The sequence below is a fragment of the Megascapheus bottae genome, chromosome 27 (genome assembly GCF_031878675.1).
Source record: "Megascapheus bottae isolate mThoBot1 chromosome 27, mThoBot2.hap1, whole genome shotgun sequence".
In the NCBI taxonomy this organism is placed as follows: Eukaryota; Metazoa; Chordata; class Mammalia; order Rodentia; family Geomyidae; genus Megascapheus; species Megascapheus bottae.
Window position 1 is genome coordinate 6,161,658 of NC_143535.1, and position 25,975 is coordinate 6,187,632.

A 25,975-nucleotide genomic window follows, 5' to 3' on the forward strand; every position below is an offset into this window, starting at 1 on the left:
ATGTGTTTTCAGTGTGCTTGGTTTTGTTTGCATCCTGTCCAATATGTTTTAGGTTGGTTACTTTTAGTAATTTTCAAATTGGTTAGGAATTAAGTTGGTGGTCAAGTTAACCTAAACAAGCATATTCTGTTGTGTGAACCAGTTTTCTGGGGAAAAAAACAAAACACAACTCCTTTCATTGGCAGTCTTCTTGAGAGCATACCATTTTTTCACACTTAATGATTTGGGGGCTGGAGTTTGTCGTTAGTGAGATGTGACAAATGGCTCAATTTTTTTCCTTCATAGGTTAGTTGACTCTGAAGTGATTCTTAATTAAAACAGAAGTGAATATTAAGTTGCTATATTTCCTTCCAGATTCTTTTAAACAGTTGCAATCTGGTATTAGTAGGCATATTTTGAACATATGGCTTCTATTTGGGGCCAGTATTTTGTGTTATGTCGTTAACTATCTTGACTAGTTTAGTCAGTTCACTTTTGACCTGTGACTGGCTTCTGTCAGAGTGCCTTTGGAAATTACATATGGTGGCCCATTTGGAGAGCACAAATAGTTGACACATTTTACTTTAAGAATTCTTAGGAGCTTTTTCCTGAATGTGATTATGCATGTCTATAATCCTAGCTCCTTGAAAGGCAGTGGCAGGAGAATTATGAATTTGAGGCCAGCCAGAGCAAAGGCAGTAGTAGTGAGACCTTGTCTTAAAATATAGCCAGGTACAGTGGTTCACACTTTTGTTTGTAATCCTAGCTTCTTAGGAGGCAAAGATCTGTGGATCTCAGTTCAAAGCTAGCCCCAGGCACTAAAGTCCATGAAACTCTTATCTGCAAGTAACCACCAGAAAACTGGAAGTGATGCTTGGCTCAAGGGGTAGGGTGGTAGCCTTGAGCTGAAAAGCTCAGGAACAGGGTCTAGGCCCAGAGTTCAAGTCCCACAACTGACAAAAACAAACAAACAAAGAAACATATGGGGCTGGGAGTTTGGCCAAGCGGTAGAGTGCTTGCTTAGCATGCACTAAGATCCAGGTTCAATTCCTTGGTATCACATACATAGAAAAAGCCAGAAGTTTTGCTGTGGCTCAAGTGGTAGGGCTCTAGCCTTGAGAAAACCCAAGGACAGTACTCAGGCCCTGAGTTCAAGCCCCAGGCAGGAGTGGCAACCCTCCCCCACCCCCCAAAAAAACAAAAGAACCCAAAAACCGCCACCATGGCCAGCAACAACAACAAACTATAAAGCAAGAGTGTGAGTGGTTCATGCCTGTTATTCCAGCCACTTAGAAGGCAGAGGTGAAGATTAATGTTTGAAGCTAGAAAGTTTTGTTTTTTTTTTTTTTTTTTTTTTTTTTTGCCAGTTCTGCTAGTTCTGGAGTCCCCATTTTTAACAGACAAAGCTGAGTGTGGTGGTATGCCTTTGTCATCCCAGCTGTGTGGGAAGCTTAAATAGAATTGTAGTCCAGGCTGTCTTGGGCAGAAGACAAGACCAAGGGCTGGAGGTGTGGCTCAAGCAGTAGAGCCCTGGCTTGCAAGCATGAAGCTCTCCCCATTCAAACAATCAAGCAGCAGAACACATAGAAAGCTAGAAGGGGCTGGAGTGGTAGAGCACTTGCCTAACATATGCAAGGCCCTGCATTCACTTCCTCACACTGCTAAAATACCCAAACAAAAACAACAAAACAAACCCCCTCAAAACAGGATAATTTTGATAACATGAGAAATTTTCCAAATGCCATAGTATTTTATAGATGAGTAATGCTTGGGCTATTGCTTCAGTCTCATGAACTGTTTTTTCTAGGCTAGCCTTAAACTGCAGTCCCCCATCCTCTATCTCCCAAGTATCTATGGGTATAGGTTTGGCTCCTGGCTTGTTTTGTTTTTGAGACAGGAACTCCCTGTATACTAGAGGCTGTCTTTGAATTCTCTATCCTCTTGCTTCAGTTTTCCAAGGGCTTGGTCTTTTTGCCTATTTTGAAGTTGTTCAGTTTTCTGTTGATGAGTTTTAAGATTTGTATATTTTGGATTTTTCAGATGCGGTGACTTGTTTCTGCTTTTATTTCTTAGACTCTTATACGTTTCTCACTTTCACATATGATGTGAATTGTAGTTCCTTGCAACCCTAGGAGGCTGGGGCAGGCTGATTGAGTTCAAGGCTGTCTTTGGAAAAAAAAAAAAAGAAGAAAAGAAAGTAAGTTTCCTTTTCTATATGTCTTTCTAAGAGCTTGAGTCACAAATGGCTATTCAGGGAAGTCCTTGAAAAATTCTTGGCAGAACAAACATTAAGCTTTTTGTTTTTTGTCAAGACATCCTGTTTTATTCTAGATACTTAAAATACATTCCTTATGGTGTAATATTTAAGAATCTTAACTAAAAATTAGGTTCATCCTTGTAAATAGTTTAGTATTCTTAATATCCTAGTCTTTTTTTTTTTTTTTTGCCAGTTCTGGGCTTGGGCTCAGGGCCTGAGCACTGTCCTTGGACTTTCTCAAGACTAGCACTCTACCACTTGAGCCTCAGCACCACTTCTGACTTTTTCTATGTATGTGGTACCAAGGAATCGAACTCAGGTCTTTGTGCATGGTAGGCAAGCACTCTACCACTAGGCCAAACTCCTGGCCCATATCCTAGTCTTATTTGGACCATTTTTTTCATCTTTGTTGTTGTTGTTTGGGTTTTTTAACTGCCTTTTTTTTTTTTTTCCTTTTTTGGTATTGGGGATCAAACCTAGGACAATGCACTTGCTAGGCTTTGCTACTGAGCTACATCCCAGCCCCCCCCTTTTGTTGTTGAGACAGGCCATTGGTGTGAACCCTAAACTGATCTTAATTGAGCTTTTGATCCCCCTGACCTGTAGGATTAGTGTGCCCTGCCCTATGCCCGAGTTGATATCTTAGTTAGCTTGTTTATTTATATTTTGCCTGTAGCAGGGACGGAACTGGCCTCAGGCTTGCTAGTCAGGTGCTCATCACTTGAGCCATGCCTCTAGCTCTGAGTGCAATTCCCTATCCTTTCAGTTCTGTTGTTAGCTGAATTTCTACTGTAGCTTCATCAGTCCTTTCCCATCCTCGTTTGTGGCATTCTTTCTGGTATCACTGTCCGGTACGGACACCAGGATTGGTCACTCCTCAGTGAGTCATAAGTGGCCTCCATTCTCCTGCATCTGCCATGCAGCTCTCCAGCTGTGGACTCACAATACTGCCCTTTCTGTGTTTCTGCACAGGGCCTGAAGAAATGATTTAATCGTATTAATTTGTTATATTACTAATTCATGAGTTCTAGCCACATCTGTGCTTGTTATTTGTTAGTATTCTTCTCTTTCTTTGTCATCAGAATGACTGCTTTTTGTGTTTTTTTTTTTTCCTAAATCTTTATCCATTTTCCTTAGGCTGGTGTCACCTCCCTCCATCGCAGCTGGCCCTGAATTTCAGCAAAGTGACCTTTCAAAGAAAGAAAACAACTGTTCTATTGTATTATTTCCTGTATAGTACTTTTCATTATTCAGATGAACGTAAGATCTGAAGTTTGACGTGGCCTGTCTAGTCTCCTACTCTGGTGCTCCAGCCTCATTGGCCTCATTTCAGACACTTTACCTGCCAAGTTCACTGTGAACAATCATAAGGCTTTGTATGTTCTCTGGATTGGGTGCCTTTTCTGTTTTCTTGTTTAATTTGTATTTATCTGGGGAATATGGTTTATATACCACAAGGAAGTTTTCCCTGACCTCCCGTCTGCCTCAAGGTAGATCAGATTCCCTTGAAATAATAACAGTATTAAAATAACAGCAGCAATCAAAGTAGACTTATGAGTGTTTATTGTGTGCCACAGACTGCTCTAAGCACTTTCCATGAGTTAAGGTAGGTGAAGAAGAAAAGCACCTATGATTATGTCCATCATTTGTTCTAAGTCACACAGCCACTTGGTAGCAAACTTGAACCCAGAATTCAAAGCCCAGAGTCTGTGCTGTAAACTGCTGTACTGTGTTGTAATGGTGATTATAAGTTCCTTTTTTTTTTCCCAGTCAGTACCCAAAGTCTTGGTAGACTCTAAACTTCTGGGATCAGAGATCACATGTGTCAAGTTAATTTTTTATTCACTAGTGTTGGGGACAGAGCCTGGCATTGAGTAATTTGGGACAGAGTCCTTGTTATTAAATGACTGAATTAATTGTTGATTAAAAGAAGAAATAGTACCTTATACTTCAGAATCTGACCCCTCTCTACCTGTTTATGGTATATATATTAGAAAGTAATATGTACATACATATATATGTATATATATTTATACTTTGTAAGTAAGAAGAGTTAGTGTAAAATTTGTATTATGTTCTCTGTTTTCTTCCCCTTTAATTTACACTTATTATCGTTGTCAGTTAAATGTATGTCTTTGCTGGGCATGGTGCTTCATGCTTGTAATCTCAGCACTTAAGACAGAGACAGAGGGATCATGAATTTGAGGCCAGTGTGGGCTACAGAATGAAATCCTGTCTTTAAGAAAGAGAAATGAATAAAGAAAAAGAAAAAAAAAAGTGGATATGTGTAATATCCCAGCCACTTTGGACCCCCAATAATAAAGTCACCAGCACTCAATGAGCCCAGGTAGGAGTCATTTTAATAGCAGCGCCACCTTTGGGCTGGTAGCAGCCCCGAAAGGAAAACACTACCCTCAGGTGGTAGTCACCATATGATGTCACCTTACAGTGGCCATAGTCAATAACCACAAGGATGGGACCACATGCAGGTGGTCATAACCACACTCAGGTGGTTGAGTAGGTTAAGCATTTCTACAAAAACAAAAACAATTTGGCAGGTAAATTTGTCAGGTTATTATATATATCTTCTGGGCTTAGGTTTATTGTATGTCCACTTAAAATATATGAGAGAACATCTGCAACATGCGTATGACTCTAAATCACATTATTTATTTATTTATTTATTTATTTATTGCCAGACCTGGGCTTGAGCTCAGGGCCTGAGCACTGTCCTTGGGCTTTCCTCAAGACTAGAGTTCTACCCTGAGACACTGCACCACTTCTGGCTGTTTCTATGTATGTGGTACCAAGAAATCGAACCCGGTCTTCGTGCATGCTAGGCAGGCACTCTATCACTAGGCCAAACTCCCAGCCTACAATTTTTTTCAAAAAATCAGTCCTGTGGCTTGAACTCAGGGCCTGGACACTATCCTTGGACACATTTTGGTCAAGGCTAGTGCTCTACCATTTCCAGCTTTTTCTGTGTGTGTGGTACTGAGGAATTGAACTCAGGACTTCGTGAATGCTAGGTGAGCACTCTACCACTAGGCTACCCTCCTGGCCCTCACAATTTTATTTTTCTGTTGGTCCTGAGGCTTGAACACTGTGCCTAGGCACAGTCTTTGAGCTCGTCAGCTCAAGACTATCATCCTACTCCTTGAGCCACAGCGCCACTTCCAGTTTTCTGGTGGTTAATTGCAGATAAGAGTCTCATGGTCTTTAGGGCCTGAGCTGGCTTTGAACTGAGATCCTCAGATGTCAGCCTTCTGAGTAGCTAGGATTATAGGCATGAGCCACAGCTCCCGGCTGGCCCTCACAAATTTTAAATTACAATATTATAATTTTGCTTGGATGTCACCGTGGAGTGTAACTAGGTATTATTCTTTTTACAACCAAACATGACCACAGATTTGTCAAAAACTGTAATTAAAAAGTAAGTTATGGGTGCCGGAAGTTTGACCTAATGGTAGAGTGCTTGCCTAGCATGCACAAAAACCAGGGTTTAATTCCTTGGTACCACATTCATAGAAAAAAGTCTGAAGTGGTGCTGTGGCTCAAGTGGTAGAGCTCTTGTCTTGAGAGAACCCAAGGACAGTGCTTAGGCCTTGAGCCGAAGCCCAGGACTGGCAAAAAAGAAAAAAAAAGTAAGTTATGGAAGTCTGTCTATATTAGTACATTCATCTCTTAAATCATTGTTGCATCAGACATCATTGTAAGGTGTACCTGATTTTGTTTCACCTTTCCCCTGTTGATGGACTTTTAAATGATTTCCATTTTCCTAACACTTTGAAAGGCGAGCCTCATACTGGCAGTGATCGCCTCACTTGAGTTTGTACGCCCCACCATGTTGTGGAGCAGGACAAAGGGCCAAAAGATGTGTTGAAATGTCGATAGAGGAGTTGGTAGGCTTGCTTCCAAATTCCTTAACATTTACCAGCAGTTAGGATAGAAATTGTATTCCCCTGCATTGGCTTGTTTCCATCTGCCACTTGTTCTTTGGGGATTATATTTTATTTTCGTTTTGTTTTTGTACCAGTACTGGGGCTTGAACTCAAGGCCATCCCTTAGCTTTTTCTTTTCTTTTCTTTTCTTTCCTTCCTTTCTTTCTTTCTTTCTTTCTTTCTTTCTTTCTTTCTTTCTTCCTTTCTTCCTTTCTTCCTTTCTTCCTTTCTTCCTTTCTTTCTTTCTTTTTTGTCAGAGACTTGATAGACACATACAGATCCAGTTGCCTCCTACCTTCTTCCTGGAACCCACAATCTTGTCCTCAAAATTGCATGCCTTTGTCTATGACCTGCTGTTATTATTCTTGTATTCTTTTTCCTTCTTAGAGCATTGTCCTATAACCACTTCCTGCAAATAAACTTCCAGCCTTCCACCCCCAGTGTCTTGTCTGACTGGTGAACTGTGGGTCATCCTTCACGACAGGCCTTCAGTACGCCACATACTCTCTTCTTTCTTTTGTCTCAACTGCCTTCCAAGATAGCAGTAAATAGTCCTTCATTAGGAAGTAATATAATAGATAATTGCAATCCTTGGTTTGGAGTTAGACTCCTTGGTTAATATAGCTTGGTTAGTATAGCTGCAAAACTGGGATAAATACTGCTTCTTTTTATGATTTCAGTTTTCTTATCTATAAAAAGTAGACAGTACTAGTCTTGTAAGGCTGAAGTGATTTACTGTCACAAAAAGGCTTTGAAAAGGGCTTCTAAAACTAAACATAAATATAGCTATTTTTATTATTCTCAAAGCATTTCTTTCATTCTTTTATATGTAATAGCATTTACTAGTGTGTATTACAGTTACTGTTTTGTGGGCATTTTCCCAGTGACTTCTTGAAAGGTACCTATTACCTTTGTGGCATCAGTGTTGACTACACACGGGGCCTCAATCAACATCCATCAGCAATTTAGTTTGCTTAGTTCCATAATAAGGTGCCAGAGCCTCCTGAATTGTAGCTATCCACCTCATACATCTGGAAGATTGACATAAGACACAAAAGTCTTCAGGATCCAGTCACATTTCCTACTTATAGCAGGTAGAGTACACCTGAGAGCCTGCAGTCCTTGGAAGTCCCTCCCAGTGCACGAGACTGTGGAAAGGTGTTCACTTAGAAGACTAGTCTGTGGCTGGAAAGGGTACCAGCAAGTCCATTTGTTTATTTATATCTGGTATAAGTTGAACTGTTTTTGCCTTTTCAGCTTTATGCTTTTAAACCTATTGAAGATTAGAATGTTGAAAGTCTTTTCTCTCTTAGTAATTCAGAAAAGATGTTTCTTTTCTCCTCCTACCCCCAACTTCCTTCTGTCTATCTTTTGAAGCTTGGTCTCACTGTATAGTCCATACTGGCCCCAAATTCTCAGTCTTCCTGCCTCAGCCTCAGCCTCCCAAGTGGTGGGAAGAGATTTCTTTTTTTTTTTTTTTTTGCCAGTACTGGCTTGAACAAATGGCCTGAGCACTGTCCTTGGACTTTCTCAAGGCAAGAGCTCTACCATGAGCCGCAGCATCACTTCTAGCTTTTTCTATGTATGTGGTACCAAGGAATCAAAACCGAGTTTTTGTACATGCTAGGCAATCGCTCTACTACTAGGCCAAACTCCCAGCCCAAGAAGAGATTTCTTAAGCATGATGCAGAGCTCAGAATGAGTACCAGGTGCAGGCTTTTTAATAAATGCGAAGTATTAAACCATTAAACCCCTTATGGTTCAGTTTCACTGCCAGCCCTCATACCACATCATGCTTGATCTATTGCAATAATAACTGGTTTTTCCACACTGAGGTTCTTCACTCTAGACTGTCCTGCCTACTAAAGCCCTGCTTTGATTTTTTTCATGCATTACGCAAATCCTCCAAGACGTCCCCATTGTGCACAGAAGGAGTTCCAGACTTTTTAGCTTGACATATGAGGATTCTTTAGGAAAACAGAACAATAGGAGATGCATTTCCACTCATTCGAGGAGGTTTACATGATGATGGAAACAGGGTTCCATGAAAAGCCTTCCCAAAGCTAAGAGAACCAGGAAAGTTAGAGGTGTTTTTCAGTGGAGCCTAGAGTTTGAGAACCATGATAGTCAAAGCTAAAAGCTTGGGCTTTGGGAGAAATTGTATGTAGGTATTAGGCCTGAGAACAAACCAGAAACCAGTGTGTCAGGGCAGAAGATGGATATCTCAGCTCAAAAGAGGGAGGAGTGAATTTGTTCTCCTTTTGCTTTTCCTTTGCTTAGTTATTCCCATTGGGGTGGGGCCTCACAGATTAGGGCCTTTTACCCATGTTGATGAGAGTGGATCTGTGGTATTTAGTTTACAATTCAAGGCTCTAGAAACAATCCCCCAGACATGCTCATAATTCATGTTTTGCTATCTATCTGGATATCCACCATCCCAGACAAATTAATAGAGAAAATTAACCATCATGGAGCTCCCTACGTCTTGATTCTCCCTGCTTTTTCTAAATGTCTTTCATTGTGCTCTTCAATGAGCTTTGTGATTCCTGAGTTGAATTATCTGAAATATTTTCTCCCTTCCTCCCATCTTCCCTCCCTCCCTTCTTTCCTTCCTTCTTTCTGGTAATGCTGGGTCTTGAACTCAGGGCCTGGGCACTGTCCTTGGATACTTTTTGCTCAAGGCTAATACTCTGCCAATTGAGCCCCAGTGCCACTTCTGGCTTTTTCTGTGTATACCAAGGAATCGAACCCAAGGCTGCCTGCATGCTAGGCAAGCACTCTACCATGAGGCCACATTCCTGGCCCAATATTTCCCTTTTTTTTCCTCATTTTTCTTTTGAATGGATGCCCCCTCCCCCCATAGGTCATGGGGCTCCATCTTAGGGCTTCGGTGCTGTCCCTGAGCTCTTTTGCTCAAGGCTGCCTAGCACTCTACCACTTTGAACCACAGCTCCACTTTCAGTTTTTAGGTGGTTAATTGGAGATTGGAGATAAGAGTTTTCTGCACTTTCCTGCCTGGACTGGCTTCTAACTGTGATCTTCAGCTCTTAGTAGCTTGAGTAGCTAGAATTACACATGTGAGCTGCCAGTACCTGGCTTGATGCTCCTCCCACTCTTTTTTCTACTCCTGGCATCATGGATGTCTCTTTGAAGAGCCTTATTGTTCATTTGTAGTAAGATCTGAACTCAGGTATTTGCACTTGCTGCATCCCAAGCCCTGAAATTCATTTCAAAATTAATACTTAGAGGACCCAGAGTTTTAGGCCAGCTTGGGCCACATAGTGAGACTCTAAAAACAAAACCAAGCAAGAAAGCAAATAAAACAAAACAAACTCCCATTTTGAAAAATGTTCTCAGTGGTAAAACATTCCTCTCTCCTCCCTTTGTCCCTCTTTCTCCCCCTTCCTTTCCTTTCCCTTCAGCTCTCTTTCCTCCCACTGAATAGGATTTGTGACAGTGACCCTGTACCATATGGACTCATGTCTATAAAACAAATTAGCTGAGTGATTAAACAGGGTAGTCCAGTATTTAAGGAAAAAGATCTGGCTGTATGACATCATAGGACTGATTGTATCTGCCTTTATGAACTGGCCTTAAACATAATTTCAAAAGAGGCGTTTCCAAAGGTAGAATGGGTGTATAACCTTGTTAAGTAATTAAATGGGGGCACAGTACTGGTTTTTTGTGTGTTGGTTAAGCTAGTCTGAATATCTTGTTTTCTTAACATATATGTTCTTCATAGAGAGCATGTTTTCTTAAAATAAGTTAGACATACACTAAAAGGGCTGGGGATGAGCTCAGTGGATTGCTTGCCTACTGTATGTGTGATTCTCATTGTTAAAAAGAAAAAGACTCAGTCTCAGACTCTGATCATGACTGGTAAGAGTCAGGTTGTGCCATATGTGGGCAACATTCAACCTCAAAAAAGAGCGAGAAAAGCATACCCATACATTGGTTTGGGAAAAACAAGCATTTTTTTTTTTTGGTGCTGGAGATTGAACGTAGGACCTTGTGAATGGTAGGCGAGGGCTCTGCTAATGAGTCATATCCAAGACTCTTATGCCTCTATTATAAAGGAAGATGAGGTCTGGAAGGGAAAACTTTGAAAATAAAGTTTATTCTCCAAAGTGGATCTTCATACATTTTCCTGGGCCTGTCACGTGATGTAGTAGTCACTTTAGAGAAGTTTGGCATTCCTTTAAAGAAGTTAAACATAAACCAGGTGCTAAGGGCCCCAGCTTGTAATCCTAGCTCTCTGGAGGTGGATTGGATTTTAAGGCCAAAGTTTGTGAATTCCCATCTCAACCCATCATCATGGTGGTTTATGTCTGTTATCCTAGCTACATGGGAGACAGAGATAGGATCATGGTTCCAGGCTAGCCTGGGCAGAAATGTTTATGAGACTTCATCTCAACAACAAAAACGGCTGAGTGTGGAGTTGTGTGCCTTTCATCCCATCTATAACATGAAGTATAAATAGAAAGATTGCTGTTTAGGCTAGCTTGGGAAAAAAGTAAGAGCTATCCCCAAACAACCAGTGCACAAAAAGGCTGGAGGTGTGGCTCAGCTTTAGAGCACTTTCCTAGCAAACTTGAACCCTTGAGTTCAGAATCCAGTACTATAAAATTTAAAAAGTTATTATATGACACGGCCTTCCCATTCTAAGGTGCAAACCCAAGATATTAAAAGCATAGTCACACAAAAACATATACAGAAATGTTCATAACAGCATTATTCATAGTAGCCCGAAAAGTGAAAAGGACCCAAATGTCCATCTGTTGAGTAACGGATAAGCAAAATGTTCCACGTCCATGCAATGGAATATTATTTAGCCACAAAGGAGCAAAGTGCTATTATAATGCTGGCACACAGGAACCTTGAAAACTGTGCTAAGTAACAGAAGCCAGCCGTGGAAAGCCACATCATGTATAATTCCATCTGAATGAAATGGCCAGAATAGGCAAACCCATAGAGACAGAGAATAGATTAGTGGTTGCTAGGGCCTGCGAGGAGGGAGGGAAAAATGACTGCCAGTGGTATAGGATTTCTCTTTGGGGTGGTGAAAATATTCTGGTGGTGATGGGTACACAACATTCTAACTGTACTAAAAACTACCAAATTACAAACTTTTATAATATGTGAATTAGGTCTAAATATATGTTTCTGTCCCCTCCTCTTGCCCCTCCTCTTCTCCACATGGTAATGTGGTTCAGAACTGTTCACTTAGCATGATGAAACATGGATGAAACAACTCTTAGGCTCTGAGTTCCAAGTGAGGCAAAGGATTTGTGGAGAAGACAGTAACAGATTGAGTCTGGAAATCACTCAGAGCTCTATGACCCAAGTGGAAAGAGTAGTGGTAGACCAGGCATGGGCAGAACCACATATCTGACTGCCCTTCTACACAAGAAAATCAGGTAAACAAACTTTGGAAAACGCTTTTTGATTTTATATACCTCCCTAGAATTTACTTTAAAATAAAGCATTTATGGGATTGTTGGCATCTATTCTCTTTTCAGTGACTATCCATATTATTAAATAGTTGGTTAAGTTCTAACAATCATCTAGATTGCAGGCAGATGTACTAACTTAGGAATGATAAAGTAGTTTAAAGAAAGCAAGTTCTGACACTGTTAAATTTATAGTAGGTCAAAGTTCTATCAGTCTGTGTTGGATATGTTTCTCAAAGATTCTTCTGTTTCTCCCCCCTCTCTCTTTCTCCCTCCTTTACTTCCTTCCTCCCTCTCCCTCTTCTTTCCTCCCTCCTTCCCTCTGTCATCCTCTCCCTTTTTCCCTCCCCCCACCTTGTTCCTCATATATTCTTGCTGTGCAGGCTGAGTGTGTGTGCGTGCGTGCGCAGACACACACACACACACACACACACACACACACACACACACACACACGGAGATACACCCACACCACTACCTGGAACTACCAGTCCCAACCACCACCAGGTCACTAGGATTACAGCACTTGGCTAAGAGGTTAATTTTTTTCTACATAGCTATCAAAGTTTATAATTTATTTATATTATCTTCATCAGTTGTGAACTATGGTACAGTAAAAGTACTTTAAGTCAGACATAATTTATGTGCTTCCCCCCCCCCTTAGTCCTGGGGGCTTGAGGGTCTAGGCTCTGACCCTGAGCCTCTCTGTCCTCAAGGCTAGCACTCTATCACTTGAGCCATAAGGCCACTTCTGGATTTTTTTTTTTTTTTTTGGTTTATGTGGTACTGAGGAATCAAATCCAGGGCTTCATACATGCTAGGCAAGCACTCCCCCACTAAGCCACATTCCCAGCCTGTTCATATTTCACTATAGGACAGTTGAAATAAAATTGTTAAATACTTTGAAATAAATGGAATATATAAATATAATCTATACATATTTCTTGGGAGAAAATGCAGCGTTTTAGATGATAAATGATTTTTTTTTTTGCTTGAACTCAGGGCCTTGGCACTGTCCCTGAGCTCTTTTTTGTCCAAGGTTAGCTCTCTACTACTTGAGCCACTGTGCCACTTCTGCCTTTTTCTGAGTAGTTTATTGGAGGTAAGACTTTCCTGCCCAGTCTGGCTTTGAACCACAATCCTGAGATCTCAGCCTCCTGAGTAGCTAGGATTGCAGGTGTGTGCCACCAGTGCCTACCCAGCTTCCCTAGAACTCTTCTTGATCTTCTTACCTCCCTGACTTCAGAGCTGGGCTTACAGGCTGGTGTCATCATACTTGGCTTTTAGATGCTCCTTTCATTTGTATCTTTGGAATTGCTAATGTTTGAACTCAGAGCCTTGTTTTCCCCAGGCAAGAATTCTACTATTTAAGCCATACATTCAGCTACATATGAGCTATAGATGAGGACATTCTGATATTTAAGTAAAAGCATAACTTTTTTTTCTTTTTGTATTGATTTAAGCTTTTGTTAAAGAATTGTAGACATTGTCTTAAAGATATTCAAACTTGCTTTAGGCTAAGCAAGGCTTTTTGAATAGTATGGTGTAAAGACTAAAGTTGGAAAATGAATGGCTTCTGCCCCAATAGTTTGTTAGTTGAATGGTAAAGTAGGGATACTTATACATAGTTGGACCAAAAGAAAGCCTTTATAATGTCATGATATTTTGCTGCTTGGGCATTGTGCCTTCGTGTTGTGTCATGCTCAATAAATGGCCCTTGAATAGTAACTTGGCCCATGTGTGCTGTTATCCCACAGGCTATTGTGCAGAGCAGAGAAGGACTGTGCACTTTAACAGACAGATGAATAGGAAAGGTGCCCATTGCACTTACTGCTGATGTATAGTAGGGCTTTTTCTCATTATCTGATTCCTGTGTTCATAAAGAACAGAAGCTAGGAGTCAGGATATCCTCATCTTGTTTTGACAATCACAGGCTGTGTGACGTTGGCCAAACAACCCAGCAGATCAAATGTTGGTTTCCTCATATAAGAAAAGCCTTCAGCCAGGAGTGGTGGCTCACGCCTGTAATCCCAGCTACTCAGGAGGCTGAGATCTGAGGGTCCAGGTTCAAGGCCAGCCCAGACACTAAAGTCTATGAGACTCTTATCTCCAATTGATCACCAGAAAACTGGAAGTGGTACTGTGGGTTGAGGGGTAGGGTGGTAGCCTGAAGAGCTCAGGGACAATGCCCAGGCCAAGGGGTAGGATGGTAGCCTTGAGCTGAAGAGCTAAGGAACAGAGCCCTGGCCCAGAGTTTAAGCCCCACACTGACCACAAAAAAAAAAAGTTCCAATGTCATGGTTATGCTTCTTAACTTGGTGTATGACTAGATTTCAAATGTGGTTGAATCTGTTCATGACCTATCAAGTATGTCTTGGTTTCACCACAGGGGAAATATGGATAGGAGTTGGGATAGCTCAAAAGGAGGAGGGAGAACGAAGGAAATGGGGGAAGAAGAAAGGAGAGGAGAAGAGGGAGAATGGATTTCTTCTATATCTTTGGATTTGAGAATTGGAACAAGTCTGCATCAAGATTAGTAACTGAGATCCTGATTTCAGCCTCATACTTGTACCTTCTGTGAAAGCTCTATTCTTGCAGTGTTCTACCAGAATATTAAAATGGCTTTTGGATTAAAGACAATTCCAGGCTTTGGTCTTTATAGGGCAGAGGCGGGAACTATTAGAGCAGTTACTGTTGCTCTTGTCATAGACTGGGCCTCTTAGGTTTTTTTATAGAGCTCAAGTTAAACTCTCTGGAATAGTTCTACCAGAATGGCTTTCCTGGGGGCTTATGAGGCTTACATTCTGAAACCAATACTCTTGTAGTACAAGAATAACTACAAACCCATGAGGAATTAGGAGGCCAGAGAGGGGAAATGCCATATGCAACTCTCACTGTCCAAAGTCCCTGGGCTGGTGAACAGAGATTCCCCCCCCCCCAATCAGGAAGCAGATATTTAGTTATCTATTGACATACTCTCTAAACAATTCTAGAATGAAAGACTTTGAAAGTTAAGAATATTGAAGTGTGCAGAATTAGCATGGGTACTTTAATCTTTACAGTGATTGTCTTTTTAACTGGCTTTGAACTCCTGGGTTTGTACTTAAACATTGTGAGGCAGTGTCTCACATGGAGATGGGTCTGATGTATAGACATTATTGTCCTGTATTTCAAGTACCAGTATTGAATAGTTTCACATAGTTGCCTTCTTTATGTAGAAACTTGGATTGAACCCAAAAGTCATTTTTAGGTGGGTGGCTTTTTTGGGTGCTGGAAATTAGACCCAAGGCCTACAAGAATGTGTTTAGCATGAACTCCACCATTGAGTGACACTCCAGCTAGGACCCTAAAGTTTTGAGTCATTTTTTTATAACTGTCTTTATAAACTCCCCAGTCTTGGGTGCTTTTTGATGCTAAGGAAGGAAACACCGTTTCTTGGCAGACATTGTTATGTTTTGTATCATTAAATCTCAGACATTGTTTTGTATCATTAAATCTCTAAGTCAGCAGTTTACTTTTTGTTTAGTAGTGTGTCTTGGCTTGTCTGTGTGAGTCATAATAAAAATTTACTCACTGAGACTTATATCTTGTCTAAGCAGGACTTACAGTATAGAGATGCTGTGTTTTGCTGTTTATAAAACTAGAATGGTACAGGCTTGCTGTGATTACTAAAAAAAAATATTTTTGTGCCAGTCTTGGCGCTTGAACTAAAGGGCCTGGGTGCAGTTCCTGAACTTTTTTAGGGCTAGTGCTCTACCATTTGAGCCATAGCTCCACTTCTGACTTTTTTACTTGTTAATTGGAGGTAAGAGTCTTATGGGCTTTCCTGCCTGGCACACTTTGAACCGCAATCTGTAGATCTTAGCCTCATGAGTAGCTAGGATTACTACAGTGCTTGGCTTGAAATGCCTTAAATAAATAAATAAATAAATACTAAGCCAGGTGCAGCGGCTCATACTTGTGATCCTAGCTACTCAGTTGGCTGAGATCTGAGCATCATGGTTCAAAGCCAACCTGGGCATGAAAAGTCTGTGAGACTCTTATCTCTAATTAACCACCAGAAAACTGGAAGTGGTGCTGAGGCTCAAAGTGGTAGAGCGCTAGTCTTGAGCTGAAGCGCTTTGGGTCAGTGCTCAGAGTTCAAGCCCCATGACTAACAGAAAAAAGAAGAAAGGAAGGAAGGAAGGAAGGAAAGAAAGAAGAAAGTTAAAATAAAACAAAAACTGTACTTGTGTTTTTACATTTGCTATGTACAAAAATTTTAAAGAGACTCAAGAAATAGAGTTAGTTTCTGGCTTTCCTTTGTTCTTCATTCATTGATTCAGGGCCTTCGTTTCTTAGTACCTCAGTAATCAATATTGTTAATGTTTGCTGTCATCATCTAACATGTCTTTTACTAAGCCAGAACTATGGTAACCTTCAAGTCAGTTCAATAATAATCAAGAACTTAAGTGCCAGGCCTTGCACTTCATATTGAAGTTCAAAGGTGAATAAAACATTATTTATATTGTGTTTCATTTCACAGAAGATTTGAGGTGACTGATAGAAAGTGAGTGTAATAATATTATAAAATATTAAATTCAGAACCAGGAAAAATGTCAATGAGATTTGGAGCTGTAGACAGGAACTGGGCATGATGGCTCACTCCTGTAATACTATCTTCTCAGGAGGCTGAGATCTGAGAATTGCAGTTCAGAGCCAGCCCTGGTCCTAAAGAATGTGAGACTCAGGGCCGGGAGTTTGGCCTAGTGGTAGTGTGCATGCCTAGCATGCATGAAGACCAGGGTTCAATTCCTTGGTACCACAACATAGAAAAAAAAAGCCAGAAATGGTGCTGAGGCTCAAGTGGTAGAGCTCTGGCCTTGAGAAAGTCCAAGGACAGTGCTCACACCTTGACCTCAAGCCCAGGACTGGCAAAAAAAAAAAAAAAAAAAAAGAATGTGAGACTCATATCTCCAGTTAATCATTAGAAAACTGCAAGTGGTGCTGTGGCTCAGGGGTAAGGTGGTAGCTTTGAGCTGAAGAGCTCAGGGACAGTGCCCAGATCTAGAGTTCAAACTCTATGACCCACCAAAAAAGAAAAAAGATTAGACATGAACCTTTTGGCCCAGCAGCTCAAGTTTCATCCGGTTGATGACTTGATATAAAGGTAGGCTTTGTCATGTTAAGGCTATGGGTGAACATCAGGCTCACTAAGACTTTATAGACATCTTCAGAGAAAGCCTGCAATAATGTCCTTTGCCATTAGCTTTGTGAGTGATAGTGCTCTTGGTGTATAGTTGTTAATGCAGAGCTAAATATCCAATAGATCTGTATCTTTTTGGTGGGATTGGGACTGAACCTGGGGCCATGTCCTCAGCCCTTTTATTTTCATTTTATTTGTGAGACTGAGTCTTTTCTTTCCTACCTTTGCTTGAGCTGGTCATGAACTTTCCATCCTCCTGCCTCTGCCTCTCGAGTAGCTGGGATTACAGCTTGACTTCATACTCAGCCTGCCTTTAGTATTTAAAAAAAAAATCTAGCCAACACCAGTGGCTCATACCTGTAATTCTAGCTACTGAGGAGGCTGAGATCTGAGGATCATGGTTCAAAAACAGCTCAGCTAGGAAAACCCATGAGACTCTTATCTCCAGTTAACCACCAGAAAAACGGGAAGTGGTACTATAGCTTAAAGTGGTAAAATGCTAGCCTTGAGCAAAAGAGTTCAGAGACTGGAAGTGGTGCTGTGGCTGCAGTGGTAGAGCACTAGCCTTGAGCTGAAGAGCTCAGGGACCACACTCGGGCAGAGTTCATGCCCCACGACTGACTCCTATCCCCCCCCCCAAAAAAAAAGGCTCAGAGACTGTGTCCAGGCCCTAAATTCAAGCCGTACAACTACCACTACCAACAAAAATATATTTAAAACCCATGGAATAATGCAACAGTCTCTTCAGGTTGAGACTTAAATTTTTACTTTATTCTTATATGCTTGTAGGTTTTGATTTATATGATCCCCTATAGATTAATTTGTTATTGTTATTATAAAAGTGATATACAGAAGTTATGTCATATAGATTTTAAAAATTAATATTTTTATTATTTTTAAGTAGCTATACAGAGGAGTTACCATTCAACAAATCAGTTTGAATACAATATATCTTGATCTATGTCACCCCTAAACTATAGATTTTAAGAGATGCAAACAAAAGTGATTTGTAGTTGAGATAGAAATAAAAATGCTTTGTAATTTAAAAACTGATTGTTCTGTTTTCTTTCTCTGTATTTGTCTTTTAATATTAAATCTGAAAAAAATATTAAACCTGGACTACCTTTGGTCTATGGAGTTATTTCATGGTCCTTTGTTGAATCAAAAACTACTGTATTTCTCTATCTTCATAGTTTAAAGAAACTGAGTAAATAATTTGGAATTTGCATATGGAGATTTTTTTGGCAACTCCTGTGGCCCTATCATAGTTTGAAAGGGAAAGAGGATTTACTGTTCTAAGGGATATATAAACACAGCTTTCTGACAGTAGCTTTTGATTTTATTGGCTCAACAAATATCATTGTTGCACAATACATAATCTTCCACTATGGTAGCTAATGAGATACAAAACTGCATAATTACACCAACAGTTATTTTCCTTATAGAATTTGGCGGCTACTAAGTAAACAATTTTTGAAATTTATCTTAATTGGCTTAGTTATATGCCATTATTGAATGAGCCTTATATTTGTCTTCATGTTGCTATACTTTGCATTCTTAGCTGAACAGAGAAAGATATTAATTAATTTAAGGAAGGACTCTATTTTACAGTGTTTCAGTAGTTGGCTTCCCTTAATTAGGATGGTTTCTCATTTTCAGAAGAAAATCAACTCTGAAATGCTTATTGAAGGCATCCAGGTAGTCAGTATGGAGAAAAAAAACCCTCCTAAAAGTGTTTTCACACTTATCCATTTTGTTATGCTTATGGGGTGAGCATGCAAGGGGTCTTGGTTATGATACTAAGATTTTGGAAAAATCTTAGTTCTGCTTTTCTTCAAGAAAACTGTACTGATTTTGTAAAACCAGATGCATAGCATTGTGCTGTGGGACACTGCACTGGTCTCATAACTATTTGTGTTCCCTCTCTAGCCTGTAATCCAGATATGTTGGTGAATTTCCTATTTCAACAGCTAGAATCTGAAGAGTGCAGAGCTCTGTCCTCTGTTGGGAGGGCTGTGGGCTTTGTGGAAACGACCCTTTGGTGGATGATCAGTGTTGACTGTGGTTGCAAATAGAGGCATAGCAGCAAGTTTTCCTGTTCTTGTCCTGCATGCCAGTTATTAGCAGCAACCCCTTCTCTGCCCAGAATGGCAGCCCCTAGGCCCAAGAGAATCATTTGAACAGAAAGCTAGGAGAAATGAAGAGAACAGGAAGATGTAGGGAAAAAGTGGGCCAGTAAAGGGGAGGGCACATTTGAAAGGAGACTACAGAATGGAAAGTGATAAATTGGAAAGAAAAAGATTTAAAAAGTATGAAAAAATTAGGTGAGGATAAACAGGCTCTGCCAGTCTCTTTTTCTGATTAGTGGAGGAAAATACTTTGTGAAATCCTCAGGCTGCTTTCCACATGGAAATCAGAAGTTAATTCTAGTTGCATTATCTTCAGAGAACAACCTGGAAAGTTTTGTCAGATAGGAAACCAAGCCTGCAGCTCAAGCTTATTGCCGCTTTCATTGCTTGATTATGACAGTGACTTCCAGAATAGTTTGTGAGCTCCTTGTGGCAAGTGTTTCTGAAGAAAGATTACAGAACTGTAATATACTGTCTCTTCATCATTGGAGAACCACATTTCGCCCTGTCTTTCCAGATATAACATTTAATCTTATTTTAAGACAGGTTGGCCTGGAACTCACTGGGTAGCCTTGGCTGGCTTCAAACTATAGATTCTCCCAAGTCCTGGGATTACAGATGTGTGCTACCACTCCTGGCTTGCTATTTCACCCTCGAGTTGGTGGAACATTCTGTTCTGTCACGTACATCTATACATTCTTCAAGCATATTAATATTAGTTGACATGAAAAAGTTCAGCATTCTAGAGATCTAATGTAGAAGGTAAAGACTAAGTTAACTGGATTTTTGCTAGGAGAGTAGATTTGTAGGTAGTCTTCTCAAAAAGAGAAAGGTTGAGTGTCCAGGTGTATGGTTGCACACTTCTGTAATCCTAGCTATTTAGGAGATCTCAACCTGAGGTGTTGATACAAAGGTAGTGAAACCTCATCTCAACCAATAGCTAGTCGGGGTGGTATGTGTCTGTCATCCCAGGTACATGGGAGACTGGGATCCAAGAAGATCATGCATGATTTGAGGCCGGCCTAGGCCACAATCAAAGAAGTTTATGAGCCCGGCGCTGATGGCTCACTCCCTTAATCCTAGCTACTCAGGAGGTTGAGATCTGAGGATGGTGATTCAAAGCTAACCCAGGCACAGTCCAAAACCAGCCCAAGCATGGAAGTCTGTGAGACTCTTGTCTCCAATTAACCATCAGAAAAACTGGAAGTGGTGCTGAAGCTTAAGTGGTAGAGTGATAGCCTTGAGCTGAAGAGCTCAGGGACAGTGCCCAGGCCCAGAGTTCAAGTCCCACAACCACCACCACCACCACCACCACCACCAACAACAACAACAAAGGGTTTATGAGATCCCATCTCGACGAAAAAGGCTGGGTGTGTATGGGTGTGTATACCATCCTAGCTATGGTGGAAAGGAATCACAGTCCAAGGTAAGTGAAAGCTTGAATTCAAGTCCTGGTACCAGCCCACACACAGAGAAAGAAATGATATAAAAAAAGGCTAAAAGGGATGGCTCAAGTAGAGCACTTGCCTAGCATGTTCATAACCTATGGCTCTAAGTTCAAACCTCAGGACCACCAAAAAAGGCGGAGAGGATAGCTTTGTGAGATGATTTGTTGATATACTTGACCACTTCACTATGTTAGTATATCAGGACATTGGTGTACTTAAAATGTACTTTAAATGGCCTAGTGGTAGAGTGCTTGCCTAGCATGCACGAAGACCCTGGGTTCAATTCCTCAGTACCACATACATAGAAAAAAGCCAGAAATGGTGCTGAGGCTCAAGTGGTAGAGCTCTAGCCTTGAGAAAGTTCCAAGACGGGCCCTGAGCTCAAGCCCAGGACTAGCAAAAAAAAAAAAAAAAAAAAATATATATATATATATATACATATATACTTTAAATATATATAATTAAAAGAGAAAAAGATATGACATGATTATGGTATTTATATTTGACCTCTTTATTTGGATTTTTGGTTTTTGGTTTTGTTTATTTTTAATCAATCTGGCCCTGATTTTACCTACATCTTTAGATTTATTGACCACCACAGTTCATAATACTTCTTTACTGGAGCTTACTTTGTAGTCTATGATTCTGTTCTATGTTCAGATCATGGTCTAGCTCAGGCAGTATCTCTTCCGTGAGACCTCCCTGATCTCTACCTAAAAGTAAAGTTTTAGCATCTGTGCAGCATCATTCACTGATATCTAAGTATTATTAACAGACAAATTTCTAGTTACATTTGCACAGTCTAAGATTCAGAAGAGAAAACTAGTGAGTGCCAGATTAAGGAGCCCAAAGCTTCAGCTCCAGTACTTTTCCTGTTGAGTTGATTCAGGAGATGTGTACGTTTCTGTGGGGGATGTTGTTATGTGATTCTGCTTGTGACTGTGGCTGTTGAGATTGTCTTTGCCATCCTCACCTCCAAGGGTCAGAAGAACCTTCAGACCTTATCATTTTTTAAAATATTTTGAGAGAATTACAAAATGTGTGTGTGTTTTAAAGAAAAAAAGCTGTCTTTTATTTTCTTCTTTTTCTTTTTTGGCCAGTCCTGATGCTTGAACTCAGGGCCTGAGCACTGTCCTTGGCTTTCTGAAGGCTAGAGCTCTACCATTTGAACCACAGCACCATTTCTGGCTTTTTCCTATGTATATGTAGTACTGAGGAGTTGAACCCGGGTCTTCATGCATGCTAGGCAAGCACTCTACCACCTGGCCCTCAACTGAATCTTAATTGGAGAGCGAAGACAGTCCATTTATGATGGCCAGTAAGAATTCTAGGCACATTAATAGCTAGCCTGGTCATGAACCGATGAATCGAACCTGGGTCTTCGTGCATGGTAGGCAGGTACTCTACCACTAGGCCAAACTCCCACCCTGTCTTCTTTTTTTTTTAATGGATGGTACTGGGGTTTGAACTCAAGACCTGGAGCTAGCTAGACAGATGATCTACTACTAGAGCCATTACCTTAGCTCTTTTTTTGTGTTTTTAGTTATTATTTAGATAGGGGCTCTTTTTTTCTTTTTTTTCCCCCTGGAGTTGGTCTTGGATCTTGATTTTTTTTTTTTTTTTTTTTTTTTTTTTTTTTTTTTTTTTTTTTTTTGCCAGTCCTGGGCTTGGGCTCAGGACCTGAGCCCTGTCCCTTGATTTTCTCAAGGCTAGGGCTCTACCACTTGAGCCACAGAACCACTTCTGGCTTTTTGCTATGTATATGGTACCGAGGAATCGAACCCACGTCTTCATGCATGCTAGGCAAACACTCTACCACTAGGCCAAACTCCTGGCCCGGATCTTGATGTTTTTATCTATGCCCTCCTACTGTCTGAGATGACAGGCATAAGACACTGCACTCAGCTTTGTGAAATTTTCTTTGAGTGTTTTTTAGTTTTGGTTGAGTGGGTTCAGAAGAGGCTGAGCAAACAGGAAGATTGTGTTTGGAAGATGGAAGGTTGTCTTTAGGCCAAGACCAGTCAGCATTGCTAAAAGTAGAGTCCCTTCACAGGATATTTCTGCCTTAAAAAATATTGTCTGCTATGTAAATTCACATATCTGTTGTAAATGATTCTAGATTAGGGTTCTGCTTTGTTTTGATTCAGGATAAGACAGTAGGTGTATGGTACTAGGGGCAGGTCTTAAGTGTGGAGTTGTTGCCTAACAAGAGGCCCCTGAGTTCAATCCTTTGTACCACAAAAAGAAAAAGGACAAAAAATAAAAAACAGTTCTTTTCCGCAAGAACACACAATAAAAAAGAGACATCAGGAAACTTTTTAGATCTTCTGTAGCAGCTTAAGTTTTCTTGTGGCATTTGGCATTTGACAAACCATGAGAAAACAGGAAAGGTGTTGAGCATAGGAACAAACTTGTTTCTTGGCAAGGAAAACACCTCTGAATTCCTGGCTCTGTGGTAATTATGTTGGTTTTTGTGCATTTCCCCCCACCTTCTGCTAGATTGTCATCTTTTCCCTGCCTTGGGAGATGACTCTTATCTGAGTACTTACCTCACTCAGGCAGAAGGTAAATTCTAAGCTTCCATTTACAGCTGTCCTAAGCTGAGTCAGTAAAGTTTATTTTTCCTAGTTTTAGGACTTGATGCTTTCTTACTTCATTATTTGGGAGTGACAGGAACCTGGAATTGTTTAGGTATTTTTCTGTCTTATTCATGTTTGTTGCTATATGCTGATAAAAGGAGTCTCCTTTGCCCGGAGCCTTCTTGCCGTCAGCACAGGGATGACTGGGCTGACAGGGAGGACAGGACTCGGTGTGGGCCAGTGCTCTTTCAGAGACCTACTACCACTCCTCAAGCTGCCTCTCAGCCTTAGTGAAGCTTTCTCTGCCCAAGGTGATCAACCTCTCTTTGAAGTTAAAAAGCCTAATCTCTGAGTCATGTGGACATTAATCTTGTTTTGCTTTACTTTATCTTGTGGTTGACTTAATGTTAATGTAAGCTGCTTGAGGGCAAGGGCTGTTGTTCACTTGTTCTATAGTAGGCATTATGCAATGGTAAATATTACGAAATTTCTCAGAAATTCTCAGGACTGTGCCTTGATTAAAAACTTTGACCTCTCTGAGTCCTAAGCTATGCAGGAGGCTGAGATATAAGGATCTTGAAGAAAGTTAGCACGGGTAGATGTGAGAGATGTGTGTGTGTGTGTGTGTGTGTGTACTCATGTGCGTGTGTGTGTACATGTACGCTCACCTGCATGCCATGCATGTGCTGGCTTTTTCACTCACTATCATGAACCACACCTTCACTTCTGGCTTTTTTTTTTTTTCTGGTTAATTGAAGATAAGCTCTCAGACTTACCACTACCATTGGGCTAGCTCAATCCCCAGTCTGAGGATTGAGGTTTACAATAGGAGTAGCTAGAATTATAAGATTCTGACACTCTCATCTCCAATTAACCAGCAAAATACCAAAACTGGAGGCATGGCTCAAGTGGTAGAACTTCAGTCATGAGCCAGGCATGTGATACTGAGCCCCAGTACCGGCATAAAAACAAAACAAAACAAAACCAAGACAGTTGCCTTCTAGGGTGGCGTGCTGGTCAGTGTGGCCTTTGTAAGATTTCACCATGGTGTACATACCATGACCAGGGCCAAAAGGTTATCAGTCTCCTGAGTAGCCAAGATTACAGATGTGACCCATAGACTCTCCACTAAATTAATTTTGAATTATAGCAAAATACATATAACATTATTTAATTTCTGTTTCTGTTTTTCAGTTTTGAATTTTTTTCCTTACTGTTTCTGTTGCCTCGTTGAAAATAATTCTCTCACAGCTAAGCTTCACATTTTTCTCAGTAGGATGCTCTCATTATTCATTGTCTTTTTATTTGTTCCCTTTTATATAGGACAGGAAACTTGATCTCAAAGAAACTAAGGAACTTGTCAAGGTCACAGAGCCAGTGTGTGTTTTAGTTCAAAGATCTACTAGATAAAAAGCCCACAATTGTATAGGTGACACTTTCTGGCTATGCACATTTAACATATTACACATCATCTTGTCATAGGGTCATGTGTAAATATTTATTATACTGAAATGCACAGGGATCTTTTCTCATGAATTTAATGAGTTGAACATTTTATTGCATTCTATTTTGTAATATTTCTTTCTTCCCCTATGCTGAGTGGCCCTTGTTGCAACTCTTAACAGACTTTTTCCCTTCTGGTTCCCCTTTCTACTTTTTCTTCCTTTTATATTGTGAGCTGTACACTAAATTTATTAAAATTAAGATTTATCAAGATCCCAAGTGGCTCTTTTCTTCTTCACCCACAAGGCATTCAGCGATGTGCAGTCCACTTTTCCCTCCATCTTTCTTTTCAGTTGACTTCTATCATTTATTTATATTCCAGCTAGAAACAAGATGAACTAGAGGAGTAGAGCTAGATGTGTATATATGCATGTGTGTGTGTGTGCGCGCGCGCATGTGTGCACATGCATATGTGTGTATGTGTATGTGTGTGTGTGTGTTAGATACTGTTCTTCAGCTTTTTCCACTTGAGGCACTTAAACCACAGTTCTAGTTCTAGCTTTTTGGTGGTTAATTGGATATGAGTTTCATGGATTTTCCTGCCTGGACTGGACTGGATCTCAGCTTCTTGAGTAGTTACGAATATAGATGTGAGCCACCTGAGGCCAGCAGAACTAAGCTCTTTATTATTACTACTATTACTGTTATGTTATTATTTATGGGGAACAAGAGTAGATGACTGACAAGTAGTACTTATGGATTAGGTTGTTTATCTAATAAATCAGCGACAAGGGGAGGACTTTTGCAAGGAAGACCTAAAAAAAAAAAAAGGAAAAGAAAGAACTTTGAACTCAATATTGACAAAGCCCAAATAAGCCAATCGGAAACTAGAAAAGACATATGAAAACAGAATGTGCAGACAGTGTGGTGTAAGTACAGAGATTTTTCAGTATCATAAGCCAATAGGGGATTACAGATTAAAATCATAATGAGTGCACTCAAAATAAGGAGCGTAACTGAAAAACAGAGAAAAGTAATATATGAACACCATTGTTTAGTAAATGCAGAAAAGAAAACTACAGCCAAAACCAAAAAGCATATAGTAATCTTAATACCCATTAAAATTTGGTTATGTTTTATACCTTTTTAAGCTGTGCATTTTTATTTTATATAGTTAGTTGAATATATACCATTGTGCCACACTTTTCAGAATATTCAACACCTTGTTTATGTATCACTTCAATTATGAATGTTTTTTTTAAAACTTTAAAAGTTGTTTTTAGGTGATATGTAGAGGGGCATGTACTGTTCATTGTATAGTTATACTATATACTTTAACCTTTTTTTTTTTGCCAGTCCTGGACTTGAGCTCAGGGTCTAAACCCTACCACTTGAGCCACATTTTCTATGTATGTGGTACTGACTCTGGGCCTGGATGCTGTCCCTGAGCTCTTCAGCTCAAGGCCACTACCCTACTACTTTGAGCCACAACTCACTTCCCATTTTCTAGTTGTTAATTGGAGATAAGAGTCTCACAGACTGTCCTGCCTGGCTGGCTTTTTAA

At 40.3% G+C, this 25,975-nt stretch overlaps 1 protein-coding gene across 3 annotated transcripts in view; it reads left to right on the top strand.

The window, feature by feature from the left end:
• Sik3 (SIK family kinase 3) overlaps positions 1-25,975 on the top strand; it is a 177,815-nt gene that overhangs the window by 27,650 nt on the left and 124,190 nt on the right. The gene's annotated exons all lie outside the window — the stretch shown is intronic.